The following is a 23,911-nucleotide window of genomic DNA, read 5'->3' on the forward strand; positions in this document are numbered from 1 at the left end:
GATATTGGAAAAGTTTTAACTGTGCTTAGAACAGCTTGGGCATACTAATAGATTTGTTTCCACAATATATCTTATTGACTGGAAATATGATCAATTCTTTCAAGAGAATTTAATATCAGAGTTGTTATTGACCCAAGACATATTGGCCATAATTTCATAAATAGATAACAGTTTTTCATAATTAGCACATCAATGTGTGTGCATGTATGTGCACATGCACAGATTACCATATACGCTATCTAATTAGAAATATGTGTCTATAAGACTTTTACTCTAAAAACAGAACTTTAAAAACATAAATTCTCAGAAGTACTGCCAGAATACCATGGCTGCTTAAAGCTGCCTGTTTTGGAAATAGGAAACTCTAGCTGCAAATTCCCCAGGTTCTGTTGATGAGATCAACCTTCCTGTACACACTGAGAATAGTAGTATATTTGACTGTTTTGCTTCACAAGCTATCTTCTGATCTACACACACACTGCATAATCTCTTGAACACGAGTAATTCAGTAGTCTTTGGGGCTTAATAGTTTGGAGTGTTCTAGTATAGAACTCACTCAAGAATGTTTTTTTTTTCCCCAATTTAAGTAATTAGTGATAATGGGCAAAAGAAATATCACATGAAGCTAGTTAGGGCTGGTTTCTTTTAAATTCGTTTGACAGGAAACACAGAGAACAATGACTATTTGAACATCCCAAACCAATACTGTGTAAGCTGAGGGTCACCCAGACAATGTCCAGAATGACCTTTACCACTTACGTTGATTTCTTGAAATGGTCATTTAAATGGATGCTCGTGAATAAAAAGTCCACTGAACCAAGTGATTTGAGTCAAATGCAGACCTTGCCAGACTTGGAGAAATGCCTCGGTATCTCCACTCCCCACTGCCCAGACTTTTGAATCCCTCAGTGTTGAACTTCTTTCCCTCATTCACCCTTACTTAGACTGCTGCCAGCCACAGATGGTCAGTCGTGTTTGTCAGTATCAAATGATGCCAGGTGATTTTATAATATGGAAAGACGCCCAATGACATGAAAGGAAGGCTTTGTAAAAACCACTTCTTTTCTCCATTTAAAAATATTTCAAATCTGAATTTTCTGAACTAAAATATCAAAGCTCAAGCATATTCAGTGCTCAGACTCGGCGTTTAAATTTCAGTTGAAAAATAAATGATTAAAGGTAACAGTGTCCGGTATCTTCCTATATGTTATGCCGAGGTAGGCAGGCTGGCTCAAAAGCCAACGTCATCACACCACCTGTTTTTGCAAGGCTTGCAAGCTAAGAATAGATTTTACGTTTTTAAAAGTGTTTTCAGCCGGTTGTGGTGGCGTACGCCGGTAGGATTTGCTGAAGGAGGCAGAGGCAGGAGGATCACGAGTTCGAGGCCAGCCTGGGCTACACATTTAAAAGTGTTTTCAGCTTAATAGCCATAGAAGTACCAATATAATTTTTTTACAGAAAATATTTGCCAGCCCCAGCATTAACCTGTAAAAATATTTTTATTGTCTTCTGAATTTGATTGTTGGATTTTTATCATGAAATATTAGGATTAGAGTTAGCAGTATTCCCATAATAAATTTTATTCTTCAATTGGGGTAGGACAAAATATGGTTAATTTGAAAAGCCACATTATCTGGAAAAATCTGTAATATGTAAAGGAGAAAAAAATGCTGTAGATTAAGAACTCTTAGACATGCAGGAAAAATAACTTATTTTATATATTCTTACTGAGTAAGGTGATCAGGTACAGTGCCCCCAAACTTTGCTATTTAAACAATTTTCTTATTAATTCCTCTGCACTCTGTACGTGCAATGTACACACACACATGTGAGAGCACACACACACACACACACACACTCACCCAGGCAGGCTCACCAACAGGTATCTATATAGTATACACACACACAGACACACACACACACAGACACACACACACACACTCACCCAGGCAGGCTCACCAACAGGTATCTATATAGTATACACACACACAGAGACACACACACACACACTCACCCAGGCAGGCTCACCAACAGGTATCTATATAGTATACACACACACAGACACACACACAGAGAGACACACACACACACACACTCACCCAGGCAGGCTCACCAACAGGTATCTATATAGTATACACACACACAGACACACACACACAGAGACACACACACACACACTCACCCAGGCAGGCTCACCAACAGGTATCTATATAGTATACACACACACAGACACACACACACAGACACACACACACACACACACACACACTCACCCAGGCAGGCTCACCAACAGGTATCTATATAGTATACACACACACAGACACACACACACAGAGACACACACACACACACTCACCCAGGCAGGCTCACCAACAGGTATCTATATAGTATACACACACACAGACACACACACACAGAGACACACACACACACACTCACCCAGGCAGGCTCACCAACAGGTATCTATACACTACACAAACACACACACACACACACACACACACACACACACACACCAGCCTTATATTTCATCGGGGTGCACACTTGATGGCTTTTATTCTCTAAGCATTTGGGTAGCATCGCCTTTAAAATGGGATCCACAAAGGTTAGTGGTCCCTGGCTTCTTCATATAGGTGTTTGGAAGTTTCCAGTGTAACAATGAAGCAAGACCGAAGCCCCAATAACAAACAGCTGAGTGGATCAATAACCCCTGTGTTTTCGGTCCACACTTTCTCAAAGTGGCGCATGGAAAAAGGACTATTTATATCTGGAGCCTAATGAAGTAAAATTATCACAGCCGACATGCGCTGGTGGTATAATTCAGAGACAGGGCTTGGCTTAGAGGGATTTGCAGGCTGTTTTTATTCCAGATTTTATTTATTTTCTTTAGTGAAACTTAATCCCCTAATCAGTTCCAATTTACATATTTTCAGCTCCCACCCACCCACCTCTTTCTCCCCAGTACTGTTCTAAAAGAAGTGGTGTTGCAGAAATGGAATAATTATTATGCTAAATAATTATTCATTTGCAACGTGCCCTTGTCCATTCTGAGCAGACAGATTGCTGGTCGAAAAGCAGATGAACTTGCAGGCGGAGAACATTGGGTTTCTGTTCCAACTCCTCCTATTCCTTCCTGTGTGGATGCCTAGGTGTACGCACGGATGTGGCTGCATGTGTGTTTTTAACTTGATCCACCCTGCAAAGTTTTGTTCACACTAGCTCTCCTTTCCAGTCTTACGGGATTAATATTCTGCTAAATGAAGTGTTGCAAATTTGAATTTTATTTGGGGCTAAATGGAATACCAAATGGTTATACTTAAAATCGTGGTCAGGTAAGGATTCAGTGATGGAATAAAAATCCTTACTTGAATAAACAGGTCAATGAAATTATCTTCCAAGTGAGGCATTTCCTTACTTCTATTGACAAGATCCCTTGAATGCCATTGAAAACATCAGCGATTCCAAATCCCTACACGATGAAGTGGCCTCTTCTCATCTTATTTAGACTTGGTAATTATCAATGTAATAGGTCTATGAGAGGACAATGTACAAAAGTAGCTGTAGTTGTAGCTGATTTAATTTTATTTTATTTTAAATGGATATTTTATTTATTTACATTTCCAATGCTATCCCCTTTCCCAGTTTCCCCTCTGCAAACTCTATATCCCATCTTCCCTTACCCTGCTTCTATGAGCATGCGCCCCCAGCCACCCACCCACTCCTGCTTCACTATTCTAGCACTCCTCTACATTGGGGCATCAAGCCTTCACAAGACCAAGGGCCTCCTGTCCCATTGATGCCAGCTAAAGCCCCTTCAGATCCTTCAGTCCTCCCCCCCTAACTCCCCCATTGGGGTTCCTGTGATCATTCGATGGTTGGCTTTGACAATCCTCATCTGTATTGGTCAGGATCTGGCAGAGCCTCTCAGGAGACAGCTGTATCAGGCTCCTGTCAGCAAGCACTTCTTGGCATCAGCAATAGTGTCTAGGTTGGGTGTCTGCATGTGGGATGGATCCCCAGGTGGGATAGTCTCTGGATGGCCTTTCCTCCAGTCTCTGCTCCACTCTTTGTCCTATATTTTCTTTAGACAGGAGTGGTTCTGGGTTAAAATTTTAAATGTTCCCTTTCTGACGAGAATCGTCAGTTATCGTAAAGAGCCTCTGGAAATGTCCAATTGATGCCTCTTAGAACAATTAAAGAATTAAGAATGGAATATGGTCTATCCTACTAGGCCCACAGGCTTACAGCCTTGGTAATCTGAAGAATTACAAGACCGAAAGGATGTCCCAGCAATTAAAAGCACTAGATTCTCTTTCAAAGAATCCAGATTGAATTCCCAGCACTGACATAGCAGCTCAGGGCCTCCTGTGCCTCCAGTTCCAGGGACCCTCTTCTTTTGACCTCTGCCAGAACCAAGCACACAATACTGTGTATGTTCACACGCATGCAGGAAAAGACACACACTCACACAAAAATAAAATTAAAAGATTAATTACAAAGAGAGTTGAGGAGACTGAACAGTGGCATTATTAGGAGAACCTATCTGAAAAAGGTAGAGGTGGGGAAAGGGGGGAAGGGACTGAGGAAGACCCTTGGACTTCTGGTCTGCCCATGCACACATGTGCATGTATGCCTGCACACACACACACACACACACACACACACACACACACACGCGCGCTCACACCATTAAACAAACCAACCAACAAACAAATAAAAACAAAAACACCCCCTCCCGCAAAATACCAAGAGATCCAGGGAATACTCAGAGCTGAACATTTAGATAAGGAGAATGGGTTAGAAGTTGAATTTGACAAACACATAAGCAATACCAATTCAACACAGGAAGTCTTCTCTCTCTCTCTCTCTCTCTCTCTCTCTCTCTCTCTCTCTCTCTGTGTGTGTGTGTGTGTGTGTGTGTGTGTGTGTGAGAGAGAGAGAGAGAGAGAGAGAGATGCATACATGTACTGTACATCCAGAAATATTTCCTCTACAAAACGATCTCTACAGGGATGGATGCATTTCCCACGAGACAGAATGGCTGGGAAGCTGCTGGGCCTATTGGGAAAATTTAGGAAGGCACTGGGAAGATAACCAGAGAAGGCAGAAGCACAAGCCCACGAACGGAATCAGAATACCCTACATAAATCCTCTGCAGTAAAACAACAGAAGATTCAGAAAATAAAAGACATCGGGGTAAACGGCAGGTTCTTCAACTGGCTTCATGGTGAGCACAGAGGGTATCCATGTCCGTGTGAGTCTGAGCTACCATGAAGTTGCTTGGCTCCATCCAACTTGAACACAGGAAAGAACACAGCACTGAAGGATGTAGATTTAGAGTCTGATCCACCCAGGTTTTTTACCCCAATACAATTGTTTCTCAGCTGCTCGTCCTTTGCTAGCTCATTTTAATTGCTTAGGCTGAGGCTAATCAATGCATGGTAACTTTACTATCCCCACAGAGATTTGGGGAAAAAAAAAGTTTCTTCATGCTTTAACATGCAGGAAAAGGTCTAGGTAAGAAGGGTTAACCTTTGAAGCAGTTTTCCCTCGACAAATTTCTTTAAGAAAGTTTCAAACATTTGATATGAATTATAGACTATTTTCTAAATTGTTTTCCCTGGATGCTAATTCAATTAAAGCCCCCCCCCAAAAGTATTTCTTGATCATTCACCGTATGCCCAGAAGCATGGCTGGCACCATGGGAGATATAAAAATATTTTTATAAGCTCTCTTTGTGGTTACAAATATTATAGTTTAGTTAGGAAGATAAAAACTGTGCCTAAGAAGCCAGGAAGATATGCAAAAATAAAATAGAAGCCAGGGCCGAGGGATTGCTTCAACCTATGAGAATTCAAGTCAGGGCAATTAGGATTCTGGGCATGCAGCAAGGCTCTTGGTTTGAGACCCTGGAGCAGCATTCTGAAGGGATGGATGGTGGACTGATGTGTGATGTATGAGGAGACTAAAGGAGGTTGACATGAAGAAATTCTTCTCAGGAGAATCAAGGGGCAGGGGTTGGGGAAGGCACCCTTGCTCATTTCCTGAAGAAGCCAGAGCTGAGAGGGATCGTCGTCTTTTTTTCTTGTAACTGTTATCTCCTTGCTTTATTCCTCCACACTCTTTTGTCCCACTGTCTAGTGAAAATCTCTGTGTCCGTCTCATTCTCTTTCTCTCAAACATTAGCTTTAGAGGAGGTCATAAGATGAATGCTTGAACACTACACCTACTCCACAGTGATTTTTTTTCCAAATTCTGCCTACCATCCTATGCTAAGAAGAAACATTTGTCATGTCCCAAAGGAACGCATTTGGTCATTACGATGAATGCAAGTTTAAGCTTTATTCTGGTTTCATTTATGTTCTATTCTTTCCAGGATTCTAACCCAAACAGACACTGCATTAAACTGAATCATTGTGTCTTTTTAGACTCCTCCTGGCTATGACACTCTCTCAGACTGTTCATTATTTTTGATGACATAGATGTTCTAAGAACATGTACTTTGCATATAGATATAGTTTGAAGAATATTTTGCAGGTATTGTTCCTACGGTTTCCGGTTTGAGCAAGGAAGATCACACACGAAGTGTCCCTTTTTTGCACATTCCATAATATAGGTTTATAATTTATGCTATAGGTTTAATTGTGATCATTTAGCTAATATGGGGATTTTCGGGCTTCTTCATTGTTAAGATCCCTTTATATCCTCTCTCTACCCTATTCTTCTTAGAAGAGAGAGTACCAAAGTACTTGTCCCCAGTTCCCATTAAAATATTGAGGGCTATGTTTCACTTTCATAATGGCTGAGTATCTGCAGAATGTATTTAGAATTCTTCAACAAGATAGACTTGTCTATCCTCTCATTATGTAATTATTCATTCCATTACTTATCAGTATCAATATGGATTAGAAAAGGGTACTTCATAGCACGTTATATAATCTAATATCATAAGCTTTGTTGATCAAATTGTTCCAGCTCTGATTAAAGGGCGTTTTCTCCCTGATTCCTATCAGCATGCAGTGAATCGTTGCGTCAAGTGTTTTCACCACAAAATTTAATAAGTACATGGAGAGATTTCACTCATATATATATATATATATATATATATATATATATGTTTTATTTTGTTGAACTTCTAAGGCCTATGATGTCATAGATCTTATTAGCCTCTTGTTCCAGAGTGTTATATCCTTCCAAATTACTTAGATTTTCACTTTTCCAATGGAAAGTCTTCGATCTTTTTTCCTTCACTGTAACCGAAGTTAGTGAAAATGTGGGCACGTAGTCCTGATTGCAGGGTAACTAAGACCCAGTTCTGAGGAAACTGCTTCCATGCAGGATTATGGGGGAGCAGGATTGTGCAGGATTGGAAGAGCTGGGGTACATCCTCAGTGATTACAGTACAACAGACTTGGACTACTTCTTTTTTTAACAATTTTTTTCTTTTCTTTTTTTCGGAGCTGGGGACCGAACCCAGGGCCTTGTGCTTGCTAGGCAAGCACTCTACCACTGAGCTAAATCCCCAACCCCGGACTACTTCTTTACAATGGGAAATGTGAGACAAAGAGCGTTTGTGTTTTATTCTGTAGGACTTTGTACCACAGATACTGAAACACAAAATTGAGATTTCTTTAAATCTAAAAGGATCTTTGAGGAGTGTTGTGTGTGGAGTACAGAGGTAAGCATCGTTCTCTTCCTGCCTCCAAGAAGCTTAACAAGCGCCAGTCTACACATCCACGTCAGGCCGTCTCACTCTCGTCCAAAGAGCTGCTGTGTGGTTTTCAACAGTGGTTCATGACTGAGGACAATTTTACTCTGGTACCTGGGACACTTGTAGACATTATCAGTTGTCAATGCAAACCAGCTAATGGAGACTAAGAGGAAGGAGCCTGAAATTTTTTATTTTTTTAAACAATACTCATACGTATTCTTTGAAAACTCCAAGCCTGTATAAAATGTATCAAAATCATATCCACTCCCAAGTCTCCTCCTCCCTGGCCCCGCCTAACACACCTTTCTCCTGAATTCATGTCCCGTTACTTGTTTCAGTGTTTCATTTTACAGGGATAGCGAAGCTTACCCAAGTAAAGAAATGTCAAGAACTCAGTGTAGACAACATAAAAATCTTCTACAATGTCAACCATATACCCAGGGTGAAAAAGAAGAGTCTAGAAGGATGTGATCATAGGATAAGGAATCCTTCTGCCCGTGTGCTCAGAAGATGTCCCCCCACAGGAAGGAAGCAGAACAGAATGCAGTGGCCACTGTAGCAAATGTTCCTGAGTTCCTCATGCGGGAGAAAAGAATATTCAAAATACTGACTACTTCCTTGAGGCCAGAGTCATGCCACACACCCAGGGATGCTAAGTCGGAGGTCACCTTGGTGGGAATTAGGATAAGATTTGAAGAGGAGGCTAGAGAACTCCAGATTTTTGAACAAGATGATCAAGAGTGGCAGCGGTGAACCTGGATCATGCAACTAACATGGCAAAGTTCAATTCCATGAAGCTACTTCAGTGTGCACCGAGAAACATAGAAAACTAGTTACTGTTCTACTTCCGGGGGCCATGCTTGCAAGTGCCAGAGGTCAACCGCCATGAGAGTCAACCGCCAATGGTTTACCTCAGTCCTGGGTGAGGCAGTCATTCAGTTAAGAGACCAACGTTACAAATTTGCCGTCTGGCTTCTCTAAACCTGCTTCATCTTGTGGTTAAGTCAAGTCACTAGAGTTCTGTGTTCGTCTTAGTCAACAGGGTGGAACCAGACCCAGAGAGCAGAATATAGGAGCAAACAGCATACATTCTATATGTTGAGAGTTTGGAACCAAACCCAAAGAATTTGTTATGGGGCTTCCTCCACTCAGGAGAAGCACAGACATCTTCCACCATGGAGAAGAGTGGTCTTTCACTCTAAGGGTGGAAGCAGAATTACAAAAATTGTCTCAAAATCCTTCCTCTACATCAATTGCCTTCTAGAAAAATAGGTGATGTTAGATGCGAATGAATCAGAGTTATGTGGATTACATTTTCTATAGATGACACAAGGGTTTCAACATTAATAGAAAAAATGCTCAGAGCAAGATACAGTTTGGATTTTGCTGAACCCAAAATATTTGAGAAATACCTCAAGATACTTGAAGAATCTTAAATCCTACCAAGATTTCCAATCGTTGGGGAAAGAAATTAGAGTTTGAACTCCTTTCCTTTAACAGTTCATGGCATTGTAAGCAACTTAGAGGGGAAACGTCCTCTGTATGTGTGTTTTTCATGCGGGTATTTTCATTTACAACTTTGGCAAACACTTGATTCGGTATACTGTGCTGTAGACTCTCTACCTGGGTCAGAATCTTGGTCTCCCTTGTCCAGCCAGCATGGAAAGGAGAACATGTGATTTGCTTCATGTAATGTAGAATTAGGAAGTCCCTACAAGAGCTCTAATATGATTCTGTAAGGAGTTATGGCAACATTATTTATAATTGGTTATCTTGTACTTAGCCCTTCACCAATTCACCAGGAAAGGATGGAAATTTTCCCAGAAAAATTTCCCCAGAATCTCAGAGACAATTTTTCTAGGTTCTACGTTTCAAACTTACAAATTACCCCACGCTGTTTACTAACTCAATCATTTACTTCTTGCAAGGGCAGAGACGAGGCATGGCCAGGCATGATCATATATTCCTTCCGGTTTTAAGCCAGAATGGATGCTGTGCAAAAGCCTTCATGAATATACTCCCAAATGTGGTCTCAATGTTTTACTCGTAAGGCTTTCTCATATAGTATTTTGAGAGACAAAGCATGTAGTTTTAATTGTGTCATGAGGGAGGAAAATTTCAAGTCCTACCAATATCAGACCCTCTGGGTCCTGTGTCAGAAGTATGCAGTATCACAAGCAATGGTGACTTAACCTTCCACATATGCGAGACAACCAAAGGCAGTATCAGTAGATGAAAAATGTAAGTGGTCTCTTAGACAACTAACAAACAATTCAACGTCTGACACTGGGATTTTTATTAGGTATTCTATGGCTCTTGGGGGAGGATTGTCAGCCCAGATGAAACATTTTCAATTGAACTATGTATGTATGTATGTATCTATAGATATATGTATATATGTGTATGTGTATATATGCATACATGCATATATGCATGTAAGTATGCATGTATACACAGACTTATATGTATAATAGGATAGCTAGATAATAATATCATTACTATATTTTCAGGCATCCTTACTATAAAATCACCCTCCTCTTTCCTCCTTCTGTTTTCCTTTCCATATCATCCCCTAATTAAAGCTCCCCCTCTTTGCTACTCTTCACTCTGCCGCTCCTTCCAGCCCCCAAATGGCCCCCACTTTACTTTCCAGATTTTTTGCAGTTAGTGCAGGCTATGTACTCATACAGGAGAATTTGGAATGAAGAGCCTCAAGATGACAGAGAACATGTGACACTTATCCTTCAAAATATACATGTACGAGTACTATCATAAGAACCGAGCAAGTTGTGTTTATACACACTAAACATATATGCATACAAAAACACATAAGCACACATGTATGTGACAATGATTAAAGAAAAACGGTGTTATTCCTTAGGAGCCATTGACTTCGTTTGTTTTGGAGGCAGGGTTTACCAAGAGGACCTGAAGCTTCCTGGTTAGACTAGACTGGGTGGCGTTCTAGCTACTGGGATCTGCCCATCTCTCTCTCCCCAGTGCCGGGTTACAGGTGTGCCACCATGCCTGGGTATTTACGTGGGTGCTGAGGATTACACTCAGAGCTTCATGCCACCACAGGAAGCATTTTACCAACTGCGCTGTTGCCCCACGCCTAATATTTTTATTGCTTAGAATAAACTCTTTTGACTTTATTGTATCTTTTATCTTTTTATCCTGGCCAGAAGGTGCATGATTTTAAGAGTAATCACTCTTTGTACTTTGAAGTGGCTAAAATCATTGTTTCTCGATTGCTCAAACAAACATTTCTCAACAAGAGCCTTCATCCATATAATCATTGTTATCTTCCATTCACAAACAAAACAACAAAACAAAAAGCTTACATATGTCACAGGAAGGCTAAGTAATACTGTCTTACTGTCAACCAGAAAGGAAATGCTATGGGAAACGAAGAAAGTACTTTATCATTACAGTTTTTAAATTACTACATTGTATTCCTTTTGCGTGCGTCTAGGTCCATATGGATGTGAACACAATGAGGGGACTTGTGCGCATGCATCACGGTACATGCATGAAAATCAGCAGGCAGACTGAGGAACTCATTTCTCTCTGTTCAGCTTCTGGGATCTGGGGATCAGGCTCCAGTGATAAGTCTTAGCTGCAAGCACATTGACCTGCTGAGCCATCCCACCAGCCCAGAGATAATTTAAACATGGCGACGGTGACATGTTATCTTCTAACCCTCAAGGAAAGTTGCTTGTGTAAACTGTAATGACCATCTGTCCCAATTAAAGAAGCTCGGCACCTGATACAACAGAGACCAGAAACAGTCCTTTCAATCCTTTAACTCCTCATCCATTGCCACAGAGCAGAGTATCCCACAACAAAGTGGAAGGTAGAAGGAACGTAGATTCCAATGAAAACCTCAAAGTCAAGGTCCAGATTCCCAAGGGATACTCGTGTTCAGAAACTTCTCAATAAATACTCACATGGCTATAGGGTAGAAACTTCCAACATTGCCAATGGTGTACCATACAGCTTTGAGGAAAGGCCATTCCTGAAACTGTCACAGGAACCACTGATGTGTTACCATACCAGAAGGCAGCACCCAAAGTGTTTGGCCTACGCTCTGCTTGGATGGTATTCATTGTATCAACTCTCTCCAACCAGAGCTGTAAAGGTTGCACTAATTATCACCCAAGTGCCTCTCATGATGAACCTCATGAACAGAGTTCTGGTTACTTCTAAGACGAATAAAGCTGTTAAAGCAAGACTTCCAGCAAAGTGTGTGTGTGTGTGTGTGTGTGTATATATATATTGTGTGTATATATATTGTATATATATATTGTGTGTATATATATAATATATATAGTGTGTGTATAGTTTGTGTGTGTATATTTATATATATTGTGTGTATATATATATATATTGTGTGTATATATAATATATATATATATAGTGTGTGTGTGTGTGTGTGTGTGTGTGTGTGTGTGTAAGTTCTGTCCTTTACATGGTGAGACCAACTTATAGCTTCTTTGATAGTTCCAAATTCAATGGACATTCCCCTGCTGCAGCAGTTCAATAGTCAATCCAGCAACAAGCCATATTTTCATCTAACTAATTTTTAATTTCCCCATTGATGTTTCCAAAGCTACCAATTTTAGTCCTTGGCTTTTTAAAAATGGTAGCTCCTAATGTTTTTCTGGGTGGTGTATTCCCTGCTGGGTATTCATAGCTACAGATACTTTCCGATGGAATTCTTTGCCAACAGGTAGACCTTGATGAAAGCTATGTGGAAAACCCTGGAAGGTATTGTCTGGAAACACAGAAGTCTTTTAGCTTGTCTCCTTGGTGGTGCTCACCAAGGAGATCTGAAATGCTCAGCTGTTTGTAATCTCTACCGCAAGGTTCCCCTGTGAAGCCACAAAGACATGACCTCCTGAATAATGTGTTTCTTACCAGATGACAAGGTAATAGGCATGGTCGTGGGTGTAGAAGAGGACATACCACATACATCAAAGGCATATGCATCCCAAGTCTTCAGCCAAGAAGACCAAATACATAGAGTATTCATGTACACATGTCCAGAGGCAAGAGATGTTGGTATCCTGTATAGTAATCTCTGCCTGTTCCCTTTGAGACAAGCTCTCCCACTGATCCTGGACCAAGGCTGGTAGCCAGCAAGGGCACAGCTTCACAGTGCTGGGATTCCAGGCACATAGAGCCATGCCTTGCCTTTTACCCAGTGTAAAGCACTTGAGCTCAATCCTCCTGCTTACATAGCAAGCAGACCCATGTCCCCAGCCCCAGGGGCAGAGCTCTAAAGTGACTGTCTTCTTCACAGTGGTGCTCACATGTTCTTGATGTGGAGACAAAGTCCTGGAGACCACCATGGTCTGAATAAAACAAGGAATTCACTGATGCCAAGACCCAAGGACCATCTTCATCGGAGGCAAAGATCATCTTTCGAAGGTTGAAATCTGAAACCCATCTTCTATGGAATCATTTGTCTCCCCAATACAGCTGTAGAGAAAAATCTCTAAAGATTCGATTCTACCCTCACTCTTTGAGGTTTCCAAACCCAGGGCCTTTCCTGGTTTTATTTAAGCCTTCTATTAGTTTATTAATTTGACAGGGGACCCTGTAATTGCAGCAGCTTCTAAGTCCTACTGGAACTTTCGTCTGCATCTCCCTGAACACACACAAAATTTAGTACCACTGCAGCACTTCTCAAAACAAATAAAGCTTTGCAAACTAGTCACCAAGCATCCGAAGCAATTAAACTGCATTTGTTTCTTTTCTGGCCTTCTCACACAATCGGGGCCTTGTGAGAGGCAGGCACTCCTCGAATTCTGCCGTGTTTTCTTTAGAGGAAAGTTTGCCAAAATCTGCCTACCCTGAATCCACCCCATATAAGTGAAGTCTCAACTGGTGGGAAATGGACAGTTGTCACATCACACACACACACACACACACACACACACACACAGACACACACACATACACACAAACACAGGCTCTTCTTCCTATGCTACTAAAACGATGATATCCCCATAGTGACACAAACCAATCGACTGCAAACTTACTGGACAGAAGACGCAAAATGTCTTTGAACTGGATTGCTGCACCCCAACTCACGGAATCATGTCACGAAACTTAAGAAGAACACAACAGAGTATGTACCTGGTTAGCAAAAAGTAACACAGAAAAACTTTCTAATTAAAAGAATTCCACTAGAAATGAAAGCACAGCTTCCCTCACAGCCCTTGGGTTGTCGCAGCTCTCAATTCCCAATGGTGAGCTGTCACAATTGGAACTTTTATTTTTCAGAAAGGGTCTTGAACGTCTAGGTGATTAAAAGTGACTATCATTAACTTTGCCTGATTTAGCATCTTGCCATGTGAGTTCACACCCCCATTTTCTCACTGTTTACTCTGAGTTGCTCTAACATGTGGATGTGGATCTGGTACTGATTAGTAACTACACAAAACAAATGAAATTGTTATTAAAATAATTTATCAGAGGCAACGAAAAAAATTAATAAGGTAAAAGTTTGGTGTGGGCAGGCCTTAGGAGATGTAGACTTTTATCCTGAATTCAGTATCAGGATCTGAATTAATTCCCCATGACTCTGATATATCTCAACTGTGCAGTTCGGACTGGTTAAGCAACATCATGTGAGCTCTGTTAAGAAACGACACCTGTGTCTCAAGCTAAACCCAACATTGGTTGGCCACTCCCATAAGTTCTGCATCATCATGGCCGCAGCACATCTTCCAGGGAGAGGAGATTGTGGGAGGAAAGATTTGTAGCTGTGTTGGTGTTCAGATTTCTTTTTCCATAGCCTGTAGAGGACTTTCTTACAACAAAGAGACTAGAACAAGGGGGTGAAGGCTTCAAGCCCTCAGGAGCTCATACACTTTATGCTGAATGGGCTGTGTAGAAAAGACCCTCAGCAATGGTGCCCCCAAAACATATATGATTTCTAATAATGTTCTGTTATACTCATAGATTGGTGCCTTGGTGCCATGTCTAGTCGTCATCAGAGAGGCTTTCTCCGGCCTCAGATGGGTGCTGGCATGGAGATTCATAGCCAGATATTATGCAGTCTGCACCTGGTACATGCTACGTTATCATACTATCACATTCAAGTGAATCAAGGACCTCCGCATAAAACCAGTACACTCAAACTAAGAGAAGAGAAAGTGGGGAAGAGCCTCAAACACATGGACACAGGAGAAAATTTCCTGAACAGAACACCAATGACTTATGCTCTAAGATCAAGAATCGACTTAACCACCATCCCAAGATTACACAGGGATGAACCTATGGCTCCAGCCACATATGTAGCCAAGGATGGCCTTGTTGGGCATCAATGGGAGGAGAGGCCCTTGGTCCTATCAAGGTTGGATGCCCCAGTGTAGGGGAATGTCTGGGTAGGGAGGTTGGTGGGTGGGAGCAGGCAGAGGGGAGATGGGATAGCAGGTTTCTGGAGGAAAAACCAGGAAAGGGGGTAACATTTGAAATGTAAGTAAAAAACATCCAATAAAAGAAAAAGAAAAAAAAGGAATAAGAAGAAGAAAGTGGGAAGGAGGAGACATTTCTCTTCACAAGTTTAGTCACAGGTAATTTGCTCATTCTCCCATCAATAGTCCAGACCTATGGCCTGTACTCATGCATACAACTCAGTTGGTCATTAAAAAGAAAAAGAAGGGGCTGGGGATTTAGCTCAGTGGTAGAGCGCTTACCTAGGAAGCGCAAGGCCCTGGGTTCGGTCCCCAGCTCCGAAAAAAAGAACGGAAAAAAAAAAGAAAAAGAAAAGAAAAAAGGACATGAAATAGGTGATGGCTTGGTGGGACAAATAAATGGTGTAAAGGAAGTGGGGGAGGGACTAAAGAGAGAATAATGAATATTGAGAGGAGACGCAACACATGTGCACGCACGCACACACATAATCCTCACCCCAAAACAAGAGAACATACAACAGATCAAAGTAATGAGTCGAAAGCAGCTGCATTAGCAAAAAGCCCACTGGAGCAGGTAATGAATCACGGAGCCTTCCTCCCTGGAACTCTCTGTCAGGTCCTCAGGCAGCTCCGCAGGTCAGAGATCACCTCTCCACTGGTGTCCATCCCCTCGTGGTTCTTTACTCCTACAGAGGTAGGGGGATGCCCTTGAGAATCTTGCGATTTCCTGCTTTCCCAGACTTAGCATGTTCTGTTCAACACTAGCATTCTCGTTCTCCACCCACTCATCCTTCTCCCTTCCTCCATCCCTGCTGTCTGGAAATGTTTCTCTTTGGAAGAAACTGTAGTCTCAAACAGGCTTGATTGGCAGACTAACTCACAAGCTTGCAAGTCCCGTTACATCACAGAACTTCAGCTACCACGACATAACCTTGTCAGGACCAGTGAAGAGTTCTCCCAAATGAACTTTGTGAGTCTTAAAATATTCATGGAACCATTGGAAGATTGGTTTTGGTCCTCATATTTGTGACAAGCATGCAGTTTTTGGTATTAGTAATTAAATCCCAGCAATGGTATATGTTTTTTTTTTACAAACACCAAGTGGTTTTTAATCATATATTTCAAAATACAAATTATTTTCTCTTTTATGTGTGCATATGATACGTGCCTGGTATCTATAGTCACTTGTGCATGTTTGTGTGTTTGAATGCAGATGTGCAAATACCATACTGCGTATGTGGAAGTGTAATATCTGTCCCTCACCTTCCTCCTTAATTGAGACAGGGTATCTTAATTGTTGTGGGTGCATATCCCAGGCTAACTGGTCCCACAGTGTCCAAGGATTTACCTGTCTCTGCTTTTATGCTCATCTCACTGTAGATGCTCTGGGGTTGTAGATGTAGGATGCTTTGGGCTCAATTCCTCTTACAAATGAGAAGAGTCTCATTCTCATTTCCTCAATATTGATGGCCTGATCACAAGTTCACATCCCAAATTAACATGACGCCAATGTGAGTGTCACACCACTTAAATATAGGGTGACATTTCTGTTTTTAAATTATTCATAATTTGAGGTCATAGCACTATGCACTTTGCTCATTTAATATTGCTAAATACCTTGGTCACATGTTTTGATAGGATGAAATGACACAGGTGGCATCACTGTTCTCTCCAGGCGTCCCTGCCTGTTTTCTTTGATTCTGTGATTAAGACTTTTTCCACATTCCTTACAGAGTCCCACTGATATCCTATCACATGTTAACTCGAGGTTTTGAGCACATAATTTAACTCACTGAATAACTCTCGGTTAAAAGAATACTAACAATTCTCACTAAAATTAGTGTTAGGTAGATTAAATATATTCCAAATCTGTTGAATACTTTTCAAAAGTCTGGTCACAAAATAATTATAACAATTTTGGGAAGTAATAAAAGTAATAGAAAATGAATATAATATCTCTAGCAATCTCTTTAATATTTATTTTTAAAAAATCTCTTGTGTTGGGAATTGGTTCTAATGTTTTGTCTTATTTTAGCTCCCAAAAGCTGAGTTTCCAGACCCAAGGGTCTCTGCCTCAGCTGCCTCCCACTGATGAAAAAGAATTGCTGTACAGCCAATGGCTGGGCAGGGCGATGGGTGGAACTTAGAGATTGTGCAGGCAAGGGACAGAGGGAGACGGGAGAGACAGAGAAACGTGATGACAAGGAAGCAGAAAGATGAAACTTAACGACCCACTGGCATGTAAGAATCCGGGGAAGTGGCCGATTGGGTCTGGGGTAGCAGAGATGAAATCTAAACTTTAAAAGACGTTAACTCAGGAATTCTGGAGAGGAACGTTTGCTAGCTGCAGGGGATTTAGAAGTGCCCAGCAATTGAGCTACTCAAGGCATATCAAAAATAGCTGGCGGGTGTGTGTCTTTCATTCCAGAATCCAGAGAGCTCTTGGGCCGGTGCAGAGTGGGCACTACCTGCCCGGAACCAATGTGGTTTCACTAATCCACTGCTACTCTCTTGGCTAATATTTTTTAATCATGCTATAGCAAAGTGGCCCAGAAATGGGTATGAGACAAAAATGATTTGAAGGAATAAAACCAAAACAACAGTAATCCAAATATAGACACACACACACACACACACACACACACACACACACACTATCTCTTTGATGTATCCATTGTCTGTCAGTCACCATCTTTGTCAACTACATCTTTGTCGCTATCTCCATGTACCTTTAGAAATTGATAGTTATATACCCAGCTATCTGTAAACATAGATCAGACAAACGTGTTCATTTAGAATTGGGACCAAGATTGGTGTGTGCTAACATGGTCATATTACCTAATTAAGTCACAGGTCTTCTGGCTGGGGATATTTTTAGGTGTATGAACCTCATGGCTATCAATAAAAACTACAATAGTGCTCTTTGTAACTAAAAATAACTTTCAGCAGGATTAGACGGGCTTACATAAATTATGAACTATAAATGCCATAGCAATCACACATTTCAGTCACCTAAACCCAAACTTTGCTTTGTATGGGAATAACTTCAGAGATGAATTTTAAACTTGGAAAGTGCTGGTCTTGGTCAAAGACAGTGTTATCACCTAGGGGCTCCCCTCAACACCTTCTCCTGACTTGGAACCCTTAGCTCTTCCTGATTATTTAACCTGTTCAGGGGTGGGGAGAGACTGGAAGATTAACACATCCATGGTTGAATCCCCTTTACAAGAATAAGACTCCCATCCCTTAGAAATGTAAGGTTTGACTATTTGGAAATGTTGTTAGATAAGAAAGAAGAGGAAAAGAAATGGCCTAAATCAAGCATGGTTGCTCTTTAAGCCAGTTACAATTCACTACATTTGTATGTGGTTTATTTAACTTGGATGCCTGTATCGTAGACACAAGAACTTAGCACAAGAGCACTGAGAAGTGAACAGTCATAGCTTTGCTGCTTTCCCAGGAGTTCTGACTGACTTGTTACATCTCCCTTAGTGTTTCTATGTATGATTGACAGATTGTGAACCCCTCTTTGGGTGCCTCCTCTTTGGTTTTCATTATCTTACTCAAAGTCACATTAATCCTAGCTGTACAAACCACGATGGACTCTGCACCATTTCCGCATAAAGAACAGACTTGTAATTCCCTCCTAGTGTCTCTCTCAGATGACCACTTCCCTCCTGGTGTGCATCTCTGTGAGCTACACAGAGGTGGATATCTCACTGGAAGGAGACAACCTTTTTCTTCCTAGTTAACAGAGTTCTGAGGATCTTACTCTTCACAGCAAAATGGCCTGTCTTATATTTTCAGATGAAAAGATAATATATGGGGGACTAGAGTTGATCAATGGGTGCTATATGCTAAAATGCCACCAATTAATAGCCTTTGGTATAAAAATAAAATGTATGTTTCTTAAATTTTGATGAGTGAAAGACAGAAGAACAAGGGAGGAGGGAAAATAAGGGGAGAAAGAGGAGGGCGTGTAATGGAAGAGAAGAGGGAGGGAAGGAAAGGGGGAGGAGTGGGGAGAAGATGGGAGGGGAGAGGAGAGGAGGGGAGGGGAAAGGAGAGAAGGGCAGGGGAGAGGAGAAGGAAGAGGAGGGGAGTGGAGAGGGGGAAGAGTGTAAAAGAGGAATTACAAGAGGGGAGGACAGGAGAGGGGAGTAGGAGGAAAGATGAAATAGGGGGAAAGGAAGAGAAGAGGAGGGAGGAGAGGGGATGAGAAGAAGCCAGGAAGGAAAGAGGATGGCTGAGTGGGAAGGACGGAAAAAGGGGGAGGAAGAGAATAGAAAAGGAAGAGGAGGAAAGAAGGGTATTGGAGGAATGATAAACTGAAGTATGACAGGAGCCTAGGATTGGAGGGAGAGAAGGAGCAAAGGAGAGGAAAGAGGAGTAGAGAAGGGGAAGGGGTGAGGGAGAGAGGGAGGAAGAGTAAAGAGAAAAAAAGGAAGAAGAGGAAAGCAAGAAGGAGAGGGAGGAGAAAGGCAGGGGGAAGTGGAGAGAAAAGATGGACGGAGGGAAAGCTGAACAGAAACCCATTTTCAATGTTATTTTCTTCAATTTTGCTTTTCTCCACGTAACTTTTGGTTCAATAATCCAACCCTTTGCATCCCGGGTTTCTCAGGAGTGGCGGCCAGTGACAGGACAGCTCCAAATTTGAAGCTACAGTTTGTATTTCTTCTCCTCGTGTTGATCCTGACTAGAGATAGTCCTGACTTCTTTCTCCATGTTAATATCCCATAACGAACACAACGGTATTTTAGATCTCGCATGTGGCTCTACCCAGAGCAGCTGTCTCTTTGCTAGAGCAAAGGTGTTATATCAACATCACTTCAAAAAGGGCCAACTAGATCTGCTTTAACAAGTTTAAATGAGAACACTCACAACAGTAATTAGTCACTCATTCGAGCTGTGTCCTTGCTCTGCAAAATCCTGAAAAACTCTCAGTGTTTTAACTGACCAATTTGTCAAACAGAATTGCAGGTGATTAGACCTATGAAGCCTTCAGAGCAAACATGGTGAGCAAAGCGATTTAAACAGAGAATTGCATTATCCTTATAACCAGAGGTAAAGCGCATATAAAATAAACCAAGAACATGCCCAGAGCGATCTTTACATTGTAGGCCAGAATGCAGGCGCGGAATTCACGAAGCTATTCCCGATTAATGTGTATGTACTTCGCTGGATTGAAAAGTCTCGGCATAGAAAGCCCATAGAAAGCACAGATCCAAAGGAAAATTAAACTCGTAGCTGTGCCACGAGTAGCCTGTAAAGAAATAACCGTTTAAACATACAATCCCATAATTAGCCTGGATCTTTTCATTCAAGCACTACAGGTCAAAACCACTGACTTTCCCAAGTCAATGGGGGAAAGCCTTCCATTTCTCCCCTGTGTATTTGGATGTGTGTAATTAGACTTCTCGGATGCCAACACAAACCCATGGAGGCTTTCTCCATACAAGTTTGGATTGTTTCTGCTCCAAAAGCTGGATCAGAACGTGCCGGTACACACCAGCAGCAACACGCTGGACGGGAAACACCACCTGACCATTCCAGCCAAGAGGTTATTGCTCACCGCTAAGATAAATATCAGGGATAAAAAATAAATTGAATCAATAGCGTTGCAAAAGCGAATGCTATTAACCTAAGGACTGCAGTGGATTTGGTGTTGAATTTTGCCCGTTCATTTGCATTTATTTTCCTGGTTTAGCTAATGTTTTAGCTGATCCTGGACATGGTGAACTATTCATAGGCTAAAACTTGAGGTTATTGGCCAACGTATCAGTTAGCACTTGTTCTGACTACACCTTACGTAAATTCAGAATATTAATTGTTTGAATGGTTCAGCTGGATTTTTCTCCTCTCCCAATATAGACAGACTTCTTTTATAGCCACTCTATCTGAAATTTAAAATTGTAAATGCCTGTGTCTTTACACACACACACACACACACACACACACACACACACACACAAAGTGGTGTGTCCTGGGACGAGGTCTAAGGGTTAGCTTGAGAATTTAGAACAGATACGATAGCATTATGGGTTTATTAACTGTTAACATCTCAGTCATTTCTGTCCTCTCTCACAAACAGGTTAAAGTTCTCAGTCATGGTCACAAATTCGAGCATTACAGCACTTATTCTCCAATCCACGTTTGGTGATACATAATGACGAAGTGGAATTCCTCTGCCCCCTTGAACCTGAGCTTACCTCCATGATTTACGTATCAGAAAGAGAATGGGGCAGAAGACATGTTCTATGGCTTCCAGGATAAATTCATCAAAGGCCAAGAGCCTTTGCCTGCTTTTCTTGGAATATTTGCTCTGAGAATCTAATATCCAGGGTTTTTGTTGTTGTTGCCATTGTTTTGGTTTTTGATTTGTTGTATTTTTACAACTTTAATTAAAATATAATTACATCACTCCACCCTCCCTTTCTGCTCTCCAGCCCCCTTGCCTGTTTCCTCCCAGCAAACCCTCCAATGTCACCTCCCTGCACCTCCTCCCCAGTTGACAAGCACAGAGATATAAACACCTGGTGAGTCTATTGTGGTTATTTTCCGGGTTGATCACTTTGAATCAGATAGCGAGTCAGGGAGCTCCTCCCTCAGAAAAGACACGAAGGCCGCAAGGACATTGATTCAGAAGCAAACCGAGAAACAAATTCTAAATTTGGACATTTCAAATGGGTCGTGAGGATCTTGAGAACTTAAGCAACAGGGACACAATGGTCACAAGACAGACTGTTACTAAAGTATATAATTTTCAGTTTGCGATGGTAGTCACCTTTAATCTCAGCACTTGGAGGCAGAGGGAGACCTTCTTGATCTCTCTTCAATTTAAGTTGTTAATGCCTGTGGCTTCTGTAGAATGTAAATCAAAACAATTATTTGGGTAAAATACACTCCTTTTGGTGGACAAAATACTGTGCCTGGGATGGGGTAGATATTGGCGAGCTTCACCTCAGAGCCAATTCCCTCATTCGGATTGTGCTGGAATCTTAACTGAGAGTCTCCTCCTTACTCAGACTGTACGTTGTTCCACTGAACACAGAAAATGTTTCCAGTATTTAGTAATGTGATGCAGTACCTCAGGGGCTGCAGATGATTAACTGGGCTTAAAGATGGCTCTTGAGAGAGGAAACATGGTTACCTGCTTATCAGAAAGACTTCTTCCTATGCGCATCGTAAGAAACTGCTACTCTAGTCTGTTCAAGATGGTCTTGGAGCATTTGAAAAATCTTCCATTGGAGTGACGATGCTTTAAAAAAAAACGATAGTAATTGGTTGGTAGTAATTAATGATGATGACTATCTATCAGAATTAATTTTCATGCCTTCTGCTCTCCCCTGAAGGAAGTCCTTTCCCCACTGATCCTCTTTAGTGAAGAAGGGCATAAAAATTCAGCAACAAAACTTTCAGATGCGATTCAAACACAGGCCATTAGGTGGTTGCCAAAGCAAATAAGGTGTTAACATTACTGGCTCTTAAGGTCTCTTTTTTTCTGTCCCGCTTTCTCTCTTGTTAGACCTGAGTCCTTTGGCTGTATCATGTTTAAGGCTTTGCATGGAGCAAGGCATTAACTTCTTTCATGAGCACCCTCTGTCTAGAGCTAGAAAGAGAAGAAGACTGAAGACAGTGACCTTTGACAATGACCTTTGATGCCGCTTGGGGTAGGTGACTGCCACAAAGAAGGAGTCCCCTTATGGCTGCCTTTTCTATCTCCTTTTGTACTTTAGACTCATTGGCCTTAGAGGGAAGTAAGCTCAACTTAGAGCGAGCCAGCTTTGGAAGAAAGCCAAATACCTCATATATATTGAAAAGAAAACCACTCTCTTTCTCTCTCTCTCTCTCTCTCTCTCTCTCTCTCTCTCTCTCTCTCTCACACACACACACACACACACACACACACACACACACCCCAATATCAATCCTTTCGTGGTTTTTAAAAAACCGGGGAGATATGAATGTTAGCCTGCAATTCTGTTCTTTGAAACATATTGACCGCCTCCCTTCACAGCATCTTACTTAGTGGGGCGCAAATTGTTCAAATGTGAAAGAAAAAATTGCAACATCAGTATAAGGTTGCCTAAAGAAGTCCTAGTCCTCTTTCATGGCCAAGCCCCTCCCTTTCTTGCCTTTCTTGGCCTTCCTTTCAGGCACCACAGTAGTAACACCTCTGTTAAAACCTAGAGGGAAAAGGGTTAATTTGCATGGCTTGGAGCCAGGCTTCTCTTAACTAGGGAATTGTCAGCCAGCAGTTTGGAAAGCTGCCTCCACGTCTGACTGAACGTTTTTATTATCCTTTTTGAGCAAAGGTGGCTTTTAGACACTCACAGCAGAACAGGGCCTTCTGATCGGGAATCGACAGACAGGAGCCAGAAAGCTGTCTGCCCCTTCAGGGATGGCTGGGGAGCCCCACGGAGGAAATACCACCCAAACTTACCCTTCAGTCTAAGACAGACCTACCAGGGAAGTTGCAAAGTCAGCAGAGAGTGCTGGGCAATCTAAAAGGGAGGCAGGGGTATGGAAAGAAAGACAGCGTGGGGGTTGAGGTATTATGGAAAAAAGGAGCACATGGATTGGAGAGCTAAACTCGCTAAGTGTAGTAATGCAAAGACAATGAATCTAAACTCAACATGAGATACTCATATATTGGTAATTGTTAAAGCCCAGACCCAAAAGGAAACTGCCAAGGTCGGGTTGAAAACATCGCTAAGAGCTTCTCAGTTCTGATCGGCTTTGCTCACCCGCAACTCTAAGTATGGCTATGTAC

Source organism: Rattus norvegicus, chromosome 10 (assembly GCF_036323735.1).
Source record: "Rattus norvegicus strain BN/NHsdMcwi chromosome 10, GRCr8, whole genome shotgun sequence".
Lineage (NCBI taxonomy): Eukaryota > Metazoa > Chordata > Mammalia > Rodentia > Muridae > Rattus > Rattus norvegicus.